At 40.2% G+C, this 19274-nt stretch overlaps 1 protein-coding gene and 1 long non-coding RNA gene across 10 annotated transcripts in view; one reads left to right on the top strand and one right to left on the bottom strand.

Annotated features, from left to right (window-relative positions):
- RCBTB2 (RCC1 and BTB domain containing protein 2) overlaps nt 1-5888 on the bottom strand; it is a 43761-nt gene extending 37873 nt beyond the window's left edge. For 2 of the 7 annotated variants that reach the window (XM_036831491.1, XM_036831489.1), the window contains exon 1: nt 5668-5800. The gene's annotated coding sequence lies outside the window, so the exon portion shown is untranslated. Of the gene's footprint in view, nt 1-4616; nt 5330-5667 lie in introns of those variants that run through there. The other 5 variants (XM_036831488.1, XM_036831492.1, XM_036831485.1 and 2 more) reach the window with 4 other exon arrangements.
- On the top strand, nt 5722-15285 carry LOC118884122. 3 transcript variants are annotated; one of them, XR_005017189.1, is made up of 3 exons: nt 5722-5794; nt 8481-8633; nt 14952-15285. It is a non-coding gene; the product is annotated as an uncharacterized LOC118884122 (long non-coding RNA). The 3 variants fall into 3 exon arrangements; XR_005017188.1 differs by having other exon boundaries at nt 14934-15285; XR_005017190.1 differs by having other exon boundaries at nt 8481-8639.
- The last annotated feature ends 3989 nt before the right edge of the window (nt 15286-19274 follow it).

Raw genomic sequence — 19274 nt, 5'->3', positions numbered from 1 at the left:
ATATTTGCCTTACAATATAAAAAGAAATGGGAGCATAGGTACCTTCTTCAGCCAGAAGCTCCTGACACTGACATCTGCCTTCAGAGGATTTTTTTTTTTTGGCCATGCCACGCAGCATGCAGGATCTTAGCTCCCTGACCAGAGATTGAACCCATGCCCCCTGAAGTGGAAGCACAGACTCCTAACCACTGGACCGCCAGGGACTTCCCACAAGAGTAATTTTCAGAACCAAACATATATCAACTAAGGTAATCTTTTGCATGACATTTCCTATTTTGACTGTTTTTCTAAACTTGTAGAGTTCAGTAATTGATTTCCATATTATCCCTGTTTAAGACAGATAATTCCTTTTCGTACATATTGTATTTTGAGAGTTTTCCCTATACTCTTAATAACTACACAGTTGAAGATCAGTGGACAAGACGACAGTCTTTCAGTAACTGAACAAGATAAACATACCCATCCCTAATTCTCTTGAAGAACAAATAATTCATTTCCTTGTACAAAGCATATAATAAGCAGTCTCTACATGTTATTAATGGTAAAGTAATCAGTATTAATCAGTGTGTCTGCTAATATGACAATGTGTCGTATTACTTGATAATACTTCTGACCTAAATGAGTTAAACTGATTATAGGACATTCATTTGCCTAATTCAACCAACAAATATTGACTTAGTGCCTGCAATGGGGACTAAATTGAAAGCAAATACGTAAAAAATAAAAATAGAAGTAACTTGGAGCAAAAGGATATCCAGCTGGTAGCTGCCAGTGTCAATATTACCCCAACCCAGTAGTATGCAGGGGCCTCAAGAGCTAATAAACTAGATACACTGTATCTGAGAGAAGGCATTTTCCATGGAAATTGTTATCTTGCAATTAACTAGAAGCTTCTAAATGCTGGTATCTGTTTTCTAGAAGTGATCCCAGAAGGGAAAAAAAGAAGAATTTTTGCAGAGAAAGTCCAGTGTCATGTATGTTTTAAAATTCAACTTAACAGTATGAGGTCAAATCTAAAGCTATGCTTGAGACACATAATGTATAGAAACGTTTTCTTGCAATACAGAACTCAATGCTTTCAACAAATTCTCTCATCTGGGCAACACAGTTGATGATGCTTTTATAATCAAAGAAACAAGGCATGAAGGAAAACCAATGTCTTTTAGGACACCAGCATACAGTTTACAGTATCAGTGTGTTAACGAGCTCCAGACCAAGTACATGTCAGTGGGATAATGATGGTTCCCACCTATATGCTTAGCTGAGTCATTAAATGGTATGTCATCAGAAAGCTGGAAATAATATAAATATGTATAAATGTAATATAAAATAATTAAACATGATCCCAATTATCGCTTGCAAAAAAGGATGATAGGCATAATTTACCTCCACTTGAATGAGCTGCCATAAGTCAATGACAAATAACGGTAAGATACCCTACACAGCTGCTAACTAACGTGGGACAATTATAAACAGGATGGACAAAACTAAAAAACTAAAAGCCGAACTAAAACTAAAGCACAACCTCAGTGGGAATGGTATTGCCCTATGTGTATGATAAACAGCAAACTGACTTATGGAACACAGAAACATAGTTACTATTTTAATGATTTCACTGTACAAAGGTTTCCAAACTTCGCCAAGAGTGATGATGTAGACCTTCAATCCAAACCAAAGTTGCATTTAGTTTGAAAATATTACTGAGCTCATTAAAGTTGGTCTTTCCGGCCAAGCGCAGCAAAAGTGTCACTTTCAAATATGAAAAATAATCAACATAAACTATACAAATATTTTTAGATTGTTATACTAGCTAAAATGAACTAATACTTGAGACATTTGTAAATCCATTTGAATTTTAGATCCTTATATATCTAATACAATTTTTTTTAAAGCCCTTAACATGCCTATTAAATAGAATACTAACTGTTAACCATCTCTGCCCCACAGTGTAAATATTCATTCAACATGGTAGCCCCTCTTGGTCTTGGCTCATTTCCATTTATGATTCAAACTGTTCAGTCAAATACATTCAGTGTAATACAGAACATATTATAATGGGGTCACAATTCATGATTTACTCACATACTGGTACTTGTCAATGTCTTGCAAGGGGAGACAGAGGTACTATTGGGTTGGCCAAAACGTTCATTCGGGTTTTTCCATAGGATGTTACAGGAACGCCCAAAAGAACTTTTTGGCCAATCCAACAGATACGAGCTCAGGTTAGATTAGCAAGGCTGAAGACACATAGAAGACACACCCCAGTGTCACAGTCATGCTGAAAGAAACTATTACACCTTAAATTCCCTGGAGACTTTCACGTTAAGATGAGATCACTGTGTGAATTAGACACATGTTCCTTCTGGATAATGAAAGCGAGAAGGAACATATCAGCCTTCCATTGAAGGACACTATGAATATCCCTTTCAGGGAGACAAGCTATTTGCTCCTTTTAAGTAAGTATCCTCATTTAGCCCTCCATTTTCAGCCTTGAACAGGAGTCCCTGATGCCACCTGGCAACCCTGATCATTCCATTCCATAATTCCATTCTCTTCCAAAGAGATTCTCATATCTCTTTCCTGGTCAATTTTGATTTATAGTAAGTCAACTCCAGTAAACCTCAAAAGTAACAGCATCTTAGGGGCATTTTAATTTCACTTTAACCACGTGATAAAACCAAAATTAAATATGACAAACTCCTAAAGTCATAAGCAAATCCCATGGGTACTCTACATTTATAGTTTTAGATTAATAGCTTTTGATATTTAAATACAGTGTTTGTAATCCACTTAAGGACCCAAAGGGAAAAACACTTCACTTTCTAAAACTGTTCCTCTCTATCAGCCTCTTTCACTAAGCATCCTTTAATTACAGAGTGCAATTTGGCTAGGCTTGTCTGGTTCATTCAGAAATCTCAAAGAGCAACAATTTAGTACCTTAAAGCATGACATCACCAGGTGAATCTTCAACACAGTTCCAAATAAAGAAAATCAACAACCACTCTTAGAAAACAACTTCACCTAGTCATTCACAGTCAGAGGGACATTAAGAAGCAACTGCAAAGTACAGTAAAACGTGAAGAAAATATACATTTTTTCTCCAACCCATCTGTAGTATTCGTTTGGTTAGTCTTTTCCATTCAAGAACCCAGTCTCTTCATTTGATTTGCTGCATTAAACTAAAATCCTGAATAAAGTGAACTCTTTTTGGAAAAAATATTTTTTCACCTATATACTGCAAAGGACAGTTACATTTGTCACAGTGGACATGCTACGGGGCCCCATGAAACACATAGCAGAGAATGGTAAAACAAACAAAGTTCTCCCAGAAAGATACTGAATTCTAAAAACCAGTTCTCCATCATGAACATCACCTTCAGTTTATCCTTTAGACCCACCATCACCACGCTGTTTAAAATTGCAACGCACACCTGTACTCAGTCCCCTTTCTCTGCTCTCCTTTTTTCATTATTTTATGGCACTTATAATTTTCTAATCCAATAATTAAATATGTTTACTGTTAGGGCTTCCCTGGTGGCGCAGTGGTTGAGGGTCTGCCTGCCAATGCGGGGGCACGGGTTCGAGCCCTGGTCTGGGAGGATCCCACATGCCACGGAGCGACTGGGCCCGTGAGCCACAATTACTGAGCCTGCGCGTCTGGAGCCTGTGCTCCGCAACAAGAGAGGCCGCGATAGTGAGAGGCCCGCGCACCGCGATGAGGAGTGGCCCCCGCTTGCCGCAACTAAGGAAAGCCCTTGCACAGAAACGAAGACCAACACAGCCATAAATAAATAAATAATAATTAAAAAAAAAAAAAAAAAAAAAAAAAAAAAGTTTACTGTTAATCATTCTTTGCTAGATGTAAGCTCCAGAGGGAAGAGATCTTTGTTTATTTTGTTCAATGACATACTCTAAACACCTAGACACAACCTGATACAAAGTGGTCACTCAGTAAATGTTTTTTGAATGACTGAATGAATGCACATTGCGACTTCAGTTCAAAGTATTTCTGGAGCCAAATACCAATTTCATTTATACAGTTAACAAATATCTACTGAGCTGCCATTATGGGGGAGACAGCACATACACATACAAATCCATAGTATCAGATAGTGATAAGTGCTACAAAGCCAAATAGAGCAGGATAAGGAGATGGAGAGTGAGAGAAGTGGCTATTTTAGATGAGGCAGTCACCTCTGAAGTGATGGCAATTAATTTGAGATCTGAATGAAGTTGGGTGCCATGCAGATTTGGGTGGAGGGGGAAAGTGAGCTTTGAGCATGGAGAAAATAGCAAATGCACAGGCCTAAGGGTGGAGGCCGGCTTGGTAAACCCAGTAACAGCAGTTAAGGCCTGCGTGGAAGGAGTGGGGTGTGCAAGAATATAGCATTCCACCTGCCTTTACCTACTACTTAATAACGTGTATATTGCCTAGTGCCCTGGGAAAGAGAGATTACATTTCACCTCTGAGTACTCAGATTCTCTGATAGTTAAGGGCTTCTTCTATTCTAGCCTCCAAATGTCCGTATCATCACATCATATAAGATTACAAGGCACACAGTAATGACATTGTTAAAAACCATTCCAAGAACATCCCCAGGAGTCACGAAACTTACTTAACTAAGTACCACTGCCCAGGAAGGTGTAAAGCCAAGCAGGAACGTAGTACTAGAAGGGTGCAAAGCCAGGAGGCTCAATAAACATTAAACAGGGACTGTCACTTCCCAGTCTGGGGGAAAGAGCGTCGTTCCAATTAACTCGCCAAGCGCGGCATCAGGCAGCTCTACGACATGCATTTTGTTACAGTCCTGGGCTCCAACTGTTCCGACTTATTATGTAACTTCCCAAAGAACAAAAGCAAAAAGTTCACTCTGAACTAGCCTTCCAACTCAGGCAGGAAGCTCTTTCTCGGCCAGGGCAGAGCACTTGGAAAGTTTTCAGCGTCTGAAAATCCCTATTTCCGGGACTGAGCAGGGCAGTATCTTCCGGTTTAAAATAAAGATTTGTGGTGATTTCTCCCCATCTCTCCACAGCAGTTCCAAAACAGCTTCGCCGAGCTTAGTCAAACTTTCTGCGCTATCCCTCGACATCAGGACCAAATGTCGAAGGCATAATAATGAGTTTAGCGAGCCGGTTCGGGGCCGGAAGCTGGGTGAATAGAGATAGATACACAGGACGGGAGCCGAAGGTCTAGGCGACATAAATAAAAACTGCAGCCTAACGGGGGGCGGAGAGTGGGAAAGGAACTCCGAGGCAGGTGCCTCCCCAGCGCCGGCCGAAGGAGGAGAAGCCTCTAGGAAGGCAATAGCCCTGGTGCGACGCCACACGCAACCCTCGGCACGGCGCGCCACTTCCGCCAGCCGACTCACGCATGCGCAGCGCCGCCTCGGCCCGCGGCCTGGGTCAGGGTACAATCCCGGAGCCGCGCGCCCAGGCCCCGCCAGCGGCTTTGCGCACGCGCGGAGACGCCTGGGCTCGCGGCTCGGGCGGGGTTGTCGCCCCACGGGCTACTCCTCGCCAATACCTCGCCGGGAGCTCGGGCGGCGGGGGCGGTGTGGGGAGAGGCGGCTCGCCGCTTGGTGGGTGGGGGGGGGGGGTGTCTGAGAGCGGCCAGCTTCTAGCCTGGCGCCCCCCCCCGACCTCCTACGCCATCCCCTTTGTCCTTACCACAACGCAGGCCCGAGCCACATCCGCTCCGCCTCCCAGGTCGCCGTTACTGCTCGGTGGGGGCCCGCCGCCGCGATGAGTTGGCGCCTCCCCTCGAAGCAGCTCGGCCTCGGCGGGACGCGCTCGGGTGACCGACCGGGGAGGGAAAGAGGAGGGGTGCGCGCCCGAGGGGAGGGGAGGGGGCCGGGCGACGGCGCCTCGCCCCTCCTCTCCGCTGCCCCCTGTCGCCCCCTGCCGCCCCCGCCCCTTTCTCGCCGACTCTCTCTCGGCTGCGATCGGACCCCTAGGACTGGACACTGGCTCTCCCGCTGGGTCCATCTCCGCCCTTTCCCCGGGGATTCCACCGTGGGAAACCCCCACCTTCTCCAGGGTTCTGGTCCCCAGAGTCTTGGGAATTTGGAGATGCCTAACCCGGAAGGGTGAGGCGCGCGGATGATGCGGCAAGCTTTTATACAGTCCCTCTCCACCAGTCTGTGCCAGCTTTTCTTCTGGTGGTCCCTCCATCAAGGAGCTCAGATCACTTCTCCCTACGGTTTCCCTGCTTTCCCCTCACTGCTGTACCTTTCTAATCCAGAGGCCGAAATAATGAGTGATGCGTGCTAAAGGGGTGACCTGCCTACCTGGGGACCAAGGTCTTCTGGACCAACCACACTCTCTCTTTATTAATTTGCAGTGATTTCTTGTATTGCACTGCACTTCTCTTGGCCTTAGTAGATTTTAGTAAAATGCATCAGAGCTTGATAACGTGCAATAATTTCCTCCACTTTACTACACTTACTTCGGCCCGAGTGGGTTTTGGTAAAATGCTCCACAACTGGTGTTATTAGCTGTTCCTATGGAGTAAAGCTGACTGCTTTCACACTGACCTTTTAATGACACAGGTTCAACGTTCAAATGATTTGCCAAAAGTAGAACAGCCGGATGGAATAACAGATTTCAACCCAGAATGACCGTGTCAGTCTTTTGTTTGGTCTGGCTTTTGTCATTTCATTGGAAAAGCATCATTCCAGAATGTCTAGCTGCTTTTATGGCAGCTGCTATAGTTGGCAGATAATTATGTCTATCATCAGCGCATAGTCCTTTGAGCCCCAGAAGGAGGCTTGCATTTATTCGATTTTATAGGATATAAAGCCGGGCAGAAATCTAACATGCATGGCATTGCATACGAAGAACTTTTCCGCCGAAACAATGTTATCCTTTGGCCTTTTAATATAAACTGTGATATAGCCATAAGTGAAAGGACAGCTTGGAGTTTTCATTTGAAAAGGATAATCAGGAGAAACTCCTTCAGCAGTATTTATCTAAGGGGGAGGGTGGCCAGACTAAGGAGAGTAGTCAGATGAGGTGGGGTTATCGCTTAAACATACCTTCCTTATACAACAATTATTTGTGCTGTGTCTGTCTCACTAGATTGTGAAACTCTTGAGGGCACAGATCATGCCCTATTAATATCTGTATCACAAAATGCTTAAGAATTGTTTGTGGAACCAAGTTAACATTGATTATGTGCCTTTAGTTCCTCAAATATGCTTTCCTACTGCATTAAAAGACCTAAATAGAAGCATGAATCCATAGTCTACTTTCATTTTGGATGATTTGTGCCAGTTCTCCTGGACCTGACAGCCTGGATAGACGCACCTCTTAAGTGTGGCTGATATTAATCCAGAAAGGCTTTAAGTCACCTTTTCTTATACCCTGATCAACCAGTTTTCTCCTTCCTCCTTTCCTTGTGGCAAAGCAGCATAACGCTGAGTCCACGTTAAAAAATCACTTATTTTTCTGTTCAGGAAAAGACTTTTCCTCTGATCACCATCAAAGCTAAAATTCATCATTAAACAAGTTTAGGAATTCTTTCTAATTCAAACATTCAATATTTCCTGCCACTTTGTCCCTGTATCCAGACTACTTTATATGTAAGGCATTTTAAGGGATTTGAGTCACCATTTAGAGAGCAAAATTATAGAAAACCACTTTCATACAGAATGCCACACATAATTTACAAATCAACCTGTATAATCTTTCCCTGCAGAAATAATGTGCTTTACAAATTAGTATTTATTTTTTTTAATTAGGGTATTCTTAAAATAAGGTAAATACTTCTTAAAAGTCCTGAAGTTTTTAGTCCTGAGATTATTCCTAAATGATGAAAAATGAAAAGACAGTTTATAGCATAGACTTTCTCTGATACCTACCACTGAAACCAATTGCTAATGGGGAACTTAATGTCAAGATGTGATTACAGCAAGAATGATCAGAACAGAGGATTCAACAGGTGTAGTCCTAGAATATAGAATAGGAAACTTCCTGCAACAAATCTGACCCCTAGAGCAGCTGGAATGTGGGAAGAAATTGTTAGAATATCTCTATTTTTATCTAAATTAAGAAATCAGACTTTACTAGTATTTAATATGGAGACTGACAATAGTGCGTATTTTTTGTGATCAGAGTACATGATCAAAAATGTGTAGAAACCAACTTCCTTAGAGTACCATCAGCTCTGCAGGCAGGCATCTGATGTCACCACATGTTTTGAATTTAAGTAATATTTTAAATACAATAATTTGGATTTATATAACATTTTAAGTATTACAATCTTGAAATATATATAATATTTTGTTTTACCTTTATATTATGTTAACTTTTACTATGCAATAAGTAAATGTTTATTGTTTAGTCACTTCTAACATTAGACATTTATTCAGCAAATCTTGGTAATTTATATAATGTTTCTTTGCAGTAACTGTAGCTTTGTACCATCAGATTTAGAAAATCATAGAGCTGAGAGAGATTAAATATATATCTTCATTTTATAGATGCCCTGATTGTGAAGTAAGTTTGTCTCAAGTCCCTGGAATCGTACTTGCAGTGCTTCTTCCAATCCATCCTGCCACTCATAGGACAAACAGCAGGATTTCGTTGTCTAGCACATGAACGATAACAGCAACGCCATTGAACAAGATGGGAAGGTACAGGTACTTCTCATAGGACTCTAAGTAGAAGAAATTCTTTCTAACTTTTTACTTTAAAATAATTATAGATTCACATGAAGTTGCAAAGATAGTACAGAGAGGTCCCATGTGCCTGCCCCATTTTTCCCCCTAGTTATATTTTGTAAGTGGAGGAAATTTACCAGTTAATATGTTTGTTCTCAGAAAAAGCTCAAACTGATAGATTTAATCATGAGAGCTGCAATTTTTTTTTTTTTAAATCATCACCTTTTTTTTTTTTGACCAGGATTCTTTATTTATTTATTTATTTATTTATTTATTTATGGCTGTGTTGGGTCTTCGTTTCTGTGCGAGGGCTTTCTCTAGTTGCGGCAAGTGGGGGCCACTCTTCGTTGCGGTGCGCAGGCCTCTCATGATCGCGGCCTCTCGTGTTGTGGAGCACAGGCTCAAGACGCGCAGGCTCAGTAATTGTGGCTCACGGGCCTAGTTGCTCCGTGGCATGTGGGATCTTCCCAGACCAGGGCTCAAACCCATGTCCCCTGCATTGGCAGGCAGATTCTCAACCACTGCGCCACCAGGGAAGCCCGAGCTGCAATTTTTTAAGCACCTATTTTATACCAGCAGCTTTACCTATATTACCTCATTTAGAACTTACAACAGTCCTGTAAGGCAGAGGTTGTCCTCAGTTTACAGGTAAAGCAACTCAGATTCCAAGAAATTAAGTCACTCCCATCAACTCCCAAGGCCAGATCTTCCTGCCTTGCATGTTTCACTTTTTCCACATTATGGACAGTTGAAGGTCATACATTCCTTACACTGTGTTCCAGCTGAATCCTGACAATTATCTAACAATAAAAACATTGTCTGTATTATTATCGTTTTTTAAAAATTGTGTGAATATTTTCTCAGAAGTTAAAACTGTTTCTTTCTAAAAAGAATGGATATATATGTATATGTATAACTGATTCACTTAGTATACCTGAAACTAACACAACATTGTAAATCAACTAAAAATTTTTTTTAAAAACTGTTTCTTTTTAGAAAATCTATGTACAAAAGAATGTGTTTCATTAAATATTTCCATTTTATTTGGGACCAATAATTTTCCCCAGGGAGTTCAAAATTAAAAGCAGGAGGGAAAGATGACTAGATCACATGTAAGTTCCTTTCCAAAATCTTTGATTACTTTGATCTATTGACTTAGTATTGCTAAATTCTTTGGACTAGAAAGTTGTACTCTGAGACATTATAGGTCACTATTTTAGAGGTTAAAATTCCCATCACCACATCTGTCAAGTTTATCTACTGTCTTAGTCAGTTCTGGTTGCTTTAACAAAGTACCATAGACCGGATGGTTTATAAGCAATAGAAACTAGTTTCTCACAGTTTTAGAGGCTGGAAGTCCGAGATCAAGATGCCAGGAGTGTGCAGTGGGGAGGATGGTGAGCCTGGGGCCAGGGGGACCATGTTAAGGCTCTATTGCATCTGCCCAGGCAGGACACAAGGAGTCCTTGAACTCAGTGTGACAGTGGGGTGGGCTTAAAGACAGAGGAGAAGATGGATTTGAGAAGATTTTGAGAAAATATTCACATAATTTTCCATAATAATAGGTCAAAAGACTGCAGTATAGTGTAGACATGGCTTTTTTATGCACTGGGAAACCAAGGAATGCATGTGACTCACCTTATTGCAATATTTGCTTTATTGTGGTGATCTGGAACCCAGCCTCCAAGGTATGCCTAGGTGGGTTGCATGAGTTTTTTGGTTTCCCAGTGCATGTAAGGGTCGTGTTTGCACTGTACTGTAGTCTATTAAGCGTGCAATAGCATTATGTCTAAAAAATGTACATACCTGAAATAAAAAATGATAAAAAAATGACAAACATCATCTGAGCCTTCAGTGAGTCGTAATCTTTTTGTTGATGGAGGGTTTGAAATACTGTGAGAATTACCAAAATGTGACACAGAGACACGAAGTGAGAAAATGCTGTTGGAAAAAATGGTGCCAATAGACTTGCTCAACACAGTGCTGCCACAAACCTTAAGTTTGTAAAAAAAACACAATATCTGCGAAGCACAAGGAAGGTGTAGTACAATTTAAAAAAAATAGGTCAGAGCAATAGGAATGTTTTGATTGATGCTGAGGACATCTTTGATAAAATTCAATTGTCAATATTCATTTTTGATAAAAGAAATTTTGCTAAACAGCTACATACACACACTGAAAACTAGCTTCATGTTTAATGGTGAAATCCTAACAGCATGTCCATTAAATATAGTAATAAAACAGTGGTGCTACTTATCTAATTAACGCTGTAATGCTATTCTGGAAGTACCAGCTAATGCAATTAGCTAAGAAAGTAAAGTAAGGAATATTGAAGACTGAAAAGGATACAGAAAATTTATCATTATTCATAGATGATGCAATTAGATTTTTTGGCTAAGGAGTGCTCACAGCCTCTTTTCCATAACCCATTGTTCCATTCCACTTTTTGGACTGATCAAGTTCAAAGGCACTTTACAGTTGCCTGCCCCCAGAGAAAGGAGCTGTTATTGTGCCATTCTGTCTAGAGGGAGGCACTGGGAGTGGCTCTTGTGGCCCCATTTTTTTAAGGCTTGAGAAAAAAATGTCAGAGCTTCCTCTTGTGAGACAGCCAACATACTAACTCCATTTGTGACTTTATATTCCTTGTGCCTGAAAGGCAAGCTCAGTGATAATCCAATTGCCCCAAGTATTGTAGCAAATGCTCTTTTGCTCTAGTACATGCATCTCCTGGCCAAGTGCTCTGGTTTGTCCTTAGCCCGCATTGCAGGGGCAAGAGCCAAGATCCAGGACAGGTTTCAGGGCCTGCTTTGGTCCTGTCATGTAGGCATATACAGGGTAATGGTGTAGCCTGATCTCCTTGAGTTCAACACTAGCGCCCAGGGCAACTTATCAGATAATAACGGTGATCACTTGCCTTGCTTGGTTTTTGTGTGCATGTGCATGTACTTTTCTTGGGGACCTTAACGAAAAGGAGGTCAAGAGCTGGATTTGAGTTTTTCTGGATCTCTTTGTCAAACACCACCTTAATTGCTCTTACTTTTGGCATGACCAAAATACACCTTGAAAACCCAGGAATATAAACTGAAAAACTTTTAGAAATAATAGTTTAGTGATGTGGCAAGTTACAAACTCAATATACAAAAATCAATTAGAACACTATAATACTACTGAGACAGAGGAAGGCACAATTGAGAGGCATACTGTTTTTTGTTTTTTGTTTTTTTAAATTTTTTATTTATTTATTTTTTTAACATCTTTTTTGGAGTTTAGTTACTTTACAATGTTGTGTTAGTTTCTGCTGTATAACAAAGTGAATCAGCTATGTATATACATGTAACCCCATAGCCCCTCCCTCTTGTGTCTCCCTCCCACCCCCCTAGGTGGTCACAAAGCACTGAGCTGATCTCCTGTGCTATGCAGCTGCTTCCCAGTAGCTATCTATTTTACATTTGGTAGTGTATATATGTCGATGCTACTCTCTCACTTCATCCCAGCTTACCCTTCCCCCTCCCTGTGTCCTCATGTCCATTCTCTACATCTGCATCTTTATTCTTGTCCTGCCCCTAGGTTCATCAGAACCATTTTTTTTTTAGATTCCATGTATATGTGTTAGCATTCGGTATTTGTTTTTCTCTTTCTTACTTATTTCACTCTGTATGACAGACTCTAGGTCCATCCACCTCTCAACACATAACTCAATTTTGTTTCTTTTTATGGCTGAATAATATTCCATTGTATAAATGTGCCACATCTTCTTTATCCATTCATATGTTGATGGACACTTAGGTTGCTTCCATGTCCTGGCCATTGTAAATAGTGCTGCAGTGAACATTGTGGTACATGACTCTTCTTGAATTATGGTTTTCTCAGGGTATATGCCCACTAGTGGGATTGCTGGGTCATATGGTAGTTCTATTTTTAGTTTTTTAAGGAACCTCCATACTGTTCTCCATAGTGGCTGTATCAACTTACATTCCCAACAACAGTGCAAGAGGATTCCCTTTTCTCCACACCCTCTCCAGGATTTATTGTTTGTAGATTTTTTAATGATGGCCATTCTGACTGGTGTGAGGTGATACCTCATTGTAGTTTTCATTTGCATTTCTCTAATAATTAGTGATGTTGAGCATCCTTTCATGTGTTTGTTGGCAATCTGCATATCTTCTTTGGAGAAATGTCTATTTAGGTCTTCTGCCCATTTTTGGATTGGGTTGTTTGTTTTTTGATATTGAGCTGCATGAGCTATTTGTATATTTTGCAGATTAATCCTTTGTCAGTTGCTTCATTTGCAAATATTTTCTCCCATTCTGAGGGTTGTCTTTTCGTCTTGTTTATGGTTTCCTTTGCTGTGCAAAAGCTTTGAAATTTCATTAGGTCCCATTTGTTTATTTTTGTTTTTATTTCCATTTCTCTAAGAAGTGGATCAAAAAGGATCTTGCTGTGATTTATGTCATAGAGTGTTCTGCCTATGTTTTCCTCTAAGAATTTTATAGTGACTGGCCTTACATTTAGGTCTTTAATCCATTTTGAGTTTATTTTTGTGTATAGTGTTAGGGAGTGTTCTAATTTCATTCTTTTACATGTAGCTGTTCAGTTTTCCCAGCACCACTGATTGAAGAGGCTGCCTTTTCTCCATTGAATATTCCTTCCTCCTGTATCAAAGATAAGGTGACCATATGTGCATGGGTTTATCTCTGGGCTTTCTATCCTGTTCCATTGATCTATATTTCTGTTTTTGTGCCAGTACCATACTTTCTTGATTACTGTAGCTTTGTAGTATAGTCTGAAGTGTGAGAGCCTGATTCCTCCAGCTCCGTTTTTCTTTCTCAAGATTGCTTTGGCTATTTGTTTTTAGATGGGAAGTTTCAATAATGTAAGGATATCAATTTTCCTAAAATTAATTTGTAAGTCTAATGCTATCCTAATAAGAATCTCAATGATATTATTTAAATAATTTAAAAATCCATTTGAAAGTGTAGTTTGGTAGAGCCCTTTTGAAGGCAGTTTGACTTTATGTGTTAAATTTGTCCTTTGACTCAATAATCCCACCTTTAGGAATCTGTTAATATGAAAAGATGTATGCAGAAGGATGTATGTCACAGCATTTTTATAATTAGGAAAAAATGGAAAACAGCCTATATATTCTATGGCAAACTAATTAGATAAGTTAAAGTATGGCAAATACTGTTGGTTGCCTACCTAAAAGCCGCCCTCTCTCCCTTCCTTCCTTCCTTCCTTTCTTTTCTTCTTTCTTTCTTTTACTCTTTATTAGGAAAAATTTCAAACATATACAAAAATAGATAGAATGATTCATAAACCCCCAAGTACTCATCATTCAGCTTCAGCAATTAGCAATTCACAACCAAAATTGTTTTATTAATACTTCTATCCACCACCATATTATTTTGAAGCATCTTATCATTTCATCTGTAAATATTTCAATGGATGTTTCTAAAAGATAAGAACTCTTTCATAAAAAGCATAACCAAAATATTATCATACTTTCAAAAACTAACATGAATTCCTTGATCATGAGACATCCTTTCAGAGTTCAAATTTTTAATTACCTTCACAAGTACCATATATATTTTTTAACAGTTTCAGTGACTCAGGATTGAAATAAAGTCTACTCATTGAAATTGGTCGATATGTCTTTTAAGTCTCTTTTAATCCATAGGTTCCCTCTTCAGTTCCTTTTGTTTTCTTGAAATTTATTTGTTAAAGAAACCAGGTTATTTGTCCTCTGGATTTTCCAAAATCTGGTTTTTGCTGAATGCACTCTTCATACTTTCCATAAATTGGTAATCTAGAGTCTTGGTTAGATTTGGGTTCTTCTTTTTTTCTTGGCAAGATGACTTCTTAGATGGTGGCGTGTCCTTCCATCAGGAGGCATGTGATGTTGGATTGTTTCTTTCTGTGAAGTTAGTAATTGTTGATGCTCAATGCCTATATCCGTACTATGCTGAGTACAGTCAACAGAATTAGATTAACATCGAGTGTTATAAATGGTGATCTCCTAACTCCATCATTTCTCCTCCATTTATTAGCTGGAATACTTTTATAAACAGAAACTACTTTCCTCAATGATTTGGTTTCCCAGTGAGAGCAGGATAAGCATTTAATTCTTTCTCTTAATTTGCTAGTTTACAAAATAATGAGTTGTTTCACTAACAGTCTCCAACGGTGACCAAAAGAGTTTGTCTGTTGGTATCATTGTGAATTCATGGGTTTAAACTTGCTTCATGTGTTCCATCCCTTTTTTCTTGCTCACAGAACCCTGTTTTTGTTTAGGTAGTGATACGGTCAGTCACAGAGAAGAAATCCTGGCTTGTATGAGCACATCATATCAATCCGTTCTCATTGGCAGTGTCTGGGGTTGGCAGGTGACTAGTCCCCGATGAAGACACTTATGAGGAAGGTCACGTTGAAGAAAGACCCCGCCACCCACTCAGCTGCTCCCTTCTTCTCTTCAGGCTTTTTTCATATTGTCTCATGAGGACTTGATATTTGGAGAGCTGCTGCTGAAGCTTGGAATGTCCCAATGGATACACATGATACATATGCACAATTATGAACTTATACTGCAGTTCTAGATTTATTGACAGGGAAAGATATCTATGATATGTTGCTGATATGATATGTAACATTAAAACTATTTACATAAAATTGAACACAATTGTGTATATATGCACCAAGACCTGCCTGGAATTATGTTCATTTAAATATTAAGAGTGGTCATCTCTGAGTAGTGAGATGTTGGTGAATTTCTACTTTATTCCTTGTATTTTTCTGTAAGGTTTAAGGTTTAGATTTTAATGTGAATAATCAACGTTTTTAAAAAGTATGATTCTGGGCAATTCTCATCTATCTCATGTTACTTATAATGGATTTTTTTTCCAAACAAATATATCCCATCATAAAAATTCTTTTTTATAAGACCGCATAACTGGCATCACATGATTTTTCTCCATGGCATAATCATCAGACAGGAAATGTTTTGATTCTGGAATAACATTTCCTGATAAACATTTGTTGGAAACATTTAAGCATTTCCTGATCTGAAAATTTTTGAGATTTTTTTCCTTTGTGTATCTTATTGTTATAATTAACAATACTCTCTAGCCCAGTGGGACAGAATCAACCTGTTGCAGGAAAAAAAAGAAAAAAAAAACTTTGAGAAAAACATGAGTTTTATTAGAGAGACATTTTCCAGTCACCAGGAAAATACAACTGGCACAATTTTCACCTAGTGGTAAAACTAATAAGTAGTCTCCCTTTAGCCTACATTTATGAAATTTTAATTTCTTTGGCACATTTAATTCTCAAAAGAAATCGCCTATTCTTAAAGCCAAAAAGATGTTAAAATCTTTTAGGCTTTAAGAATAGTCTAGGCCTCCAGAGTAAAATTGGAAAAGGGCCTTTCTTCCTTTAGCTAATTCCCCTTTGTGTGGCTTGTTCTGTGAGGCCATTAGCGCAGGGAGCCACGGCCTGCTGACTGCACAGTGGACACAGGAAATGGAATCAACAAGTATCTATGGCCCACGTGCTGTGTGCCCGTGTTACCACAGATGCCGTGGCAAGTTCAGTGAGGGAGATAACCTTGCGTTCCTGGACTTCATGAACTAGTGGGGAAATGCCATGAAGACATGTGGGGAGACAGGCTGGAGATGAGTCTAGAAAGGCAGTTCCTTGAGGGCATGGGTGAATTTTAAACAGAGGTCAGGTATGGTCTGGAGAATGGCATGACGGGGGCAGATGGATGTAGGGAAACAAACTGAGAAGTGCTTCAGGAGTCCGGATGAGAGACAACGCAAGCATCAATTTGAGAGGTGGTTTGGGGATGGAGAGGAGAAAGGAGGGATTAAGCTAATACTTACATTCTATAGTCTCTGTTGTCATTTCTCCCTTGTTCTCTCTTAACATCAATGGAGGCTTCAGCAGGATTTAATTTACTTCAGCTGCAGTAAGGGAAACGGAGAGCAAGGTTTTTTCCATCCACCCTGGGGTCAGAGCTCTGAAGCAGGTACGGCTGGCTCCTGGCAGTCAGCATGGAAGTGGTGAAACTCTGAGCCAGGTTATCCGCAGGTTTGTTTTTCGGTGCAAAAGATCCACCCTGTCACCTGATGATTGACAGTAGAACTCACCTCCCCATACAGACAGAGGTGCGGCCCTGAGCCCAGTACAAATAGAGCAGGCCATCAATCAGGGCCATAGTATAGCCTTGGTATCTTCTACCTGTCCTGCCCTGAGTTTTCAGTGAGGGGATGTCTCTCATACCCTCAGCTGGGAGCATTCTTATAGCTTCTCGATTGGGCCTGGTCATTTACAGTCTTCCTACACAACTGGCTCTTCACTCAAATTGCCTTTTAGGGGACAGACTGTCCTGAAATCTGGTCAGAGGTCAGACAAGGCCTCCCTAAGGCTTCTCTGTAACATCAAGGACCCAAAACTGACGTTGCCACTCAAGCCCGAGCCAATGTGCCTCTGGAGAAAATATCATAGCAAATTTGCAACCTGGAGAAAAGGCTGAGACTGTCTTCCCGCCAAGCTGTTCAAGATTCAGGATCTCAGGTCTGCTTTGGTTCAAGAATGCTATCCCCACTGGTAAAATTACAAGGCATGGGTCAGTAGTGAGAGAGTTTAAGAGCCCCACCTCAAAGAAACTTCGTGGAGACTTTATTGCTTAGTACTGGTGTCTATCTAATCTTCCCCCTTCTGAGATTTCTATCTAGTGTGCTAGTTCCTAGCTAGGGTTTGGTACCTCGGACCCAAGTCACTAGAGAAAACTTGGAAACCAATTCCTCATCTCATTTTGCAGGGTCTCGTGTAATGTTTCCAAAGCTTGATAGTATAGTCTGAACTGATGATCATAGTGAAATGAAGAACAAAATGAAATTTCTAACTCTTTTTTTTAGCTTTTTAAAAAACTTGAAGTAAAATTGGTACATTCTGTTATATAAGTTTCAGGTGTACACCACTGTAATTATATGTATAATCTGTATCCACTACAGAGGGATCACCACCAAAGGTCTACTTTCCATCCATCACTGTACAACTGATCCCTTTCACCCATTTTCTGACTGTTTTGTACATGAAATAAAATTACCCATGAAATGGGTTGTGATAAGGCCACCTTCAAGGTTCCTAAAATTAAAATGAGGAGAGGGATCCGTAGAAAAGTTCTGGCCCTGTTCCCTGGACCTACCCAGCCTGGTATATGGACGATGTCCTGAGCCCTTGTCCCAACATCACCACCCAAATGGCTATCTATCCTATTCCCAGAGGACTTGAGGCACCATGTAGAAGGAGAAATGAACAGTTAGGCTTTAGACATATTACGAGTGGATTATTAGTCAGTGGTTTACAACAAGGCTTCAAAAGAAGCAGGAAATACATCATCAAGAAACCAGGAACTTGTGGGATTTCCCTGGTGGCACAGTGGTTAAGAATCTGCCTGCCAATGCAGGGGACATGGGTTCGAGCCCTGGTCTGGGAAGATCCCACATGCGGTGGAGCAACTAAGCCCGTGTGCCACAACTACTGAAGCCCGCGCGCCTAGAGCCCGTGCTCCGCAGCAAGAGAAGCTGCCGCAATGAGAAGCCTGCGCGCCGCAATGAAGAGTAGCCCCTGCTCACCGCAACTAGAAAAAGCCCGCGCGCAGCAACGAAGACCCAATGCAGCCAAAAATAAATAAATAAATATATTTTTAAAAAAAAGAAACCAGGAATTTGTGATGCAATGCTGCCTGCCTCTGGCTGTGCCCCGTGATCTCTGAAACTCCCTTCTCACCTCAACCCACTTCTAACTCCAATCTCTTCTGCTCTTCTCTCTGATTAGGATTTGATAGTAGCTCTTGTCTACACTGAGTTGTAACCACTTCTGTTACCTACCAAATTTCCACACTTGCCAAGCTTTTTTTCTGGACCTTTCTTTCCGATTAATTGGTCTATTTTTCTGCCCGTTTGCCAATGCCTCGTTGTTGTACTTTCTATAGTTTTAATAATAAGTGTTAATATCTGAAAAGGTGATATCTTTTAATATATTTTTTCTCCTTTCTTATACTTTTTCCTTCAAAAATTTTTTAGCTGTTCTTGACCCTTTACTATTCCCTTGACGTTTAGGTTCAGCTTGTCAAAGCCCAAGATAAAGCATTAAATTTGTAGATTAATTTGGGGGAAGGACTGACATCACTATGATAATGAGTCTTCCCAGTCATGAGCATAGTCTATCTCCCTATTTATCTAGGTCTTCTTTTGTTAGTAAATAATACATTATAATGTTTTTCATAAATGTTTCTCATACCTTTCATGTTAGTTGTATTCCTAGGTTATTTTTGTAAATGGAAAAAATTTTATTAAATTATAATCTAATTGGTTGTTGCTAGTGTCCTAGAATGCCATTGCTCTGGAAACACACCATCTTATTAGCCTGGACTCTCTTATTAGCTTGAATAGTTTGTAGATTCTCTTGGGCATTCTGTTAGGACAATGCAATTCTTTGGAAATGATTTTTTTCCGTTTCTTTTATTTTTCTTATTTTTTAGCTCTGGCTAAGACTTGTAGAACTGAGTTGAATGGAAACAGTAATGGTGGTATCCTTGTCATGTTCCTGACT

Source organism: Balaenoptera musculus, chromosome 18 (assembly GCF_009873245.2).
Source record: "Balaenoptera musculus isolate JJ_BM4_2016_0621 chromosome 18, mBalMus1.pri.v3, whole genome shotgun sequence".
Classification (NCBI taxonomy): Eukaryota; Metazoa; Chordata; class Mammalia; order Artiodactyla; family Balaenopteridae; genus Balaenoptera; species Balaenoptera musculus.
This window is presented reverse-complemented; position numbering and strand designations above follow the sequence as displayed.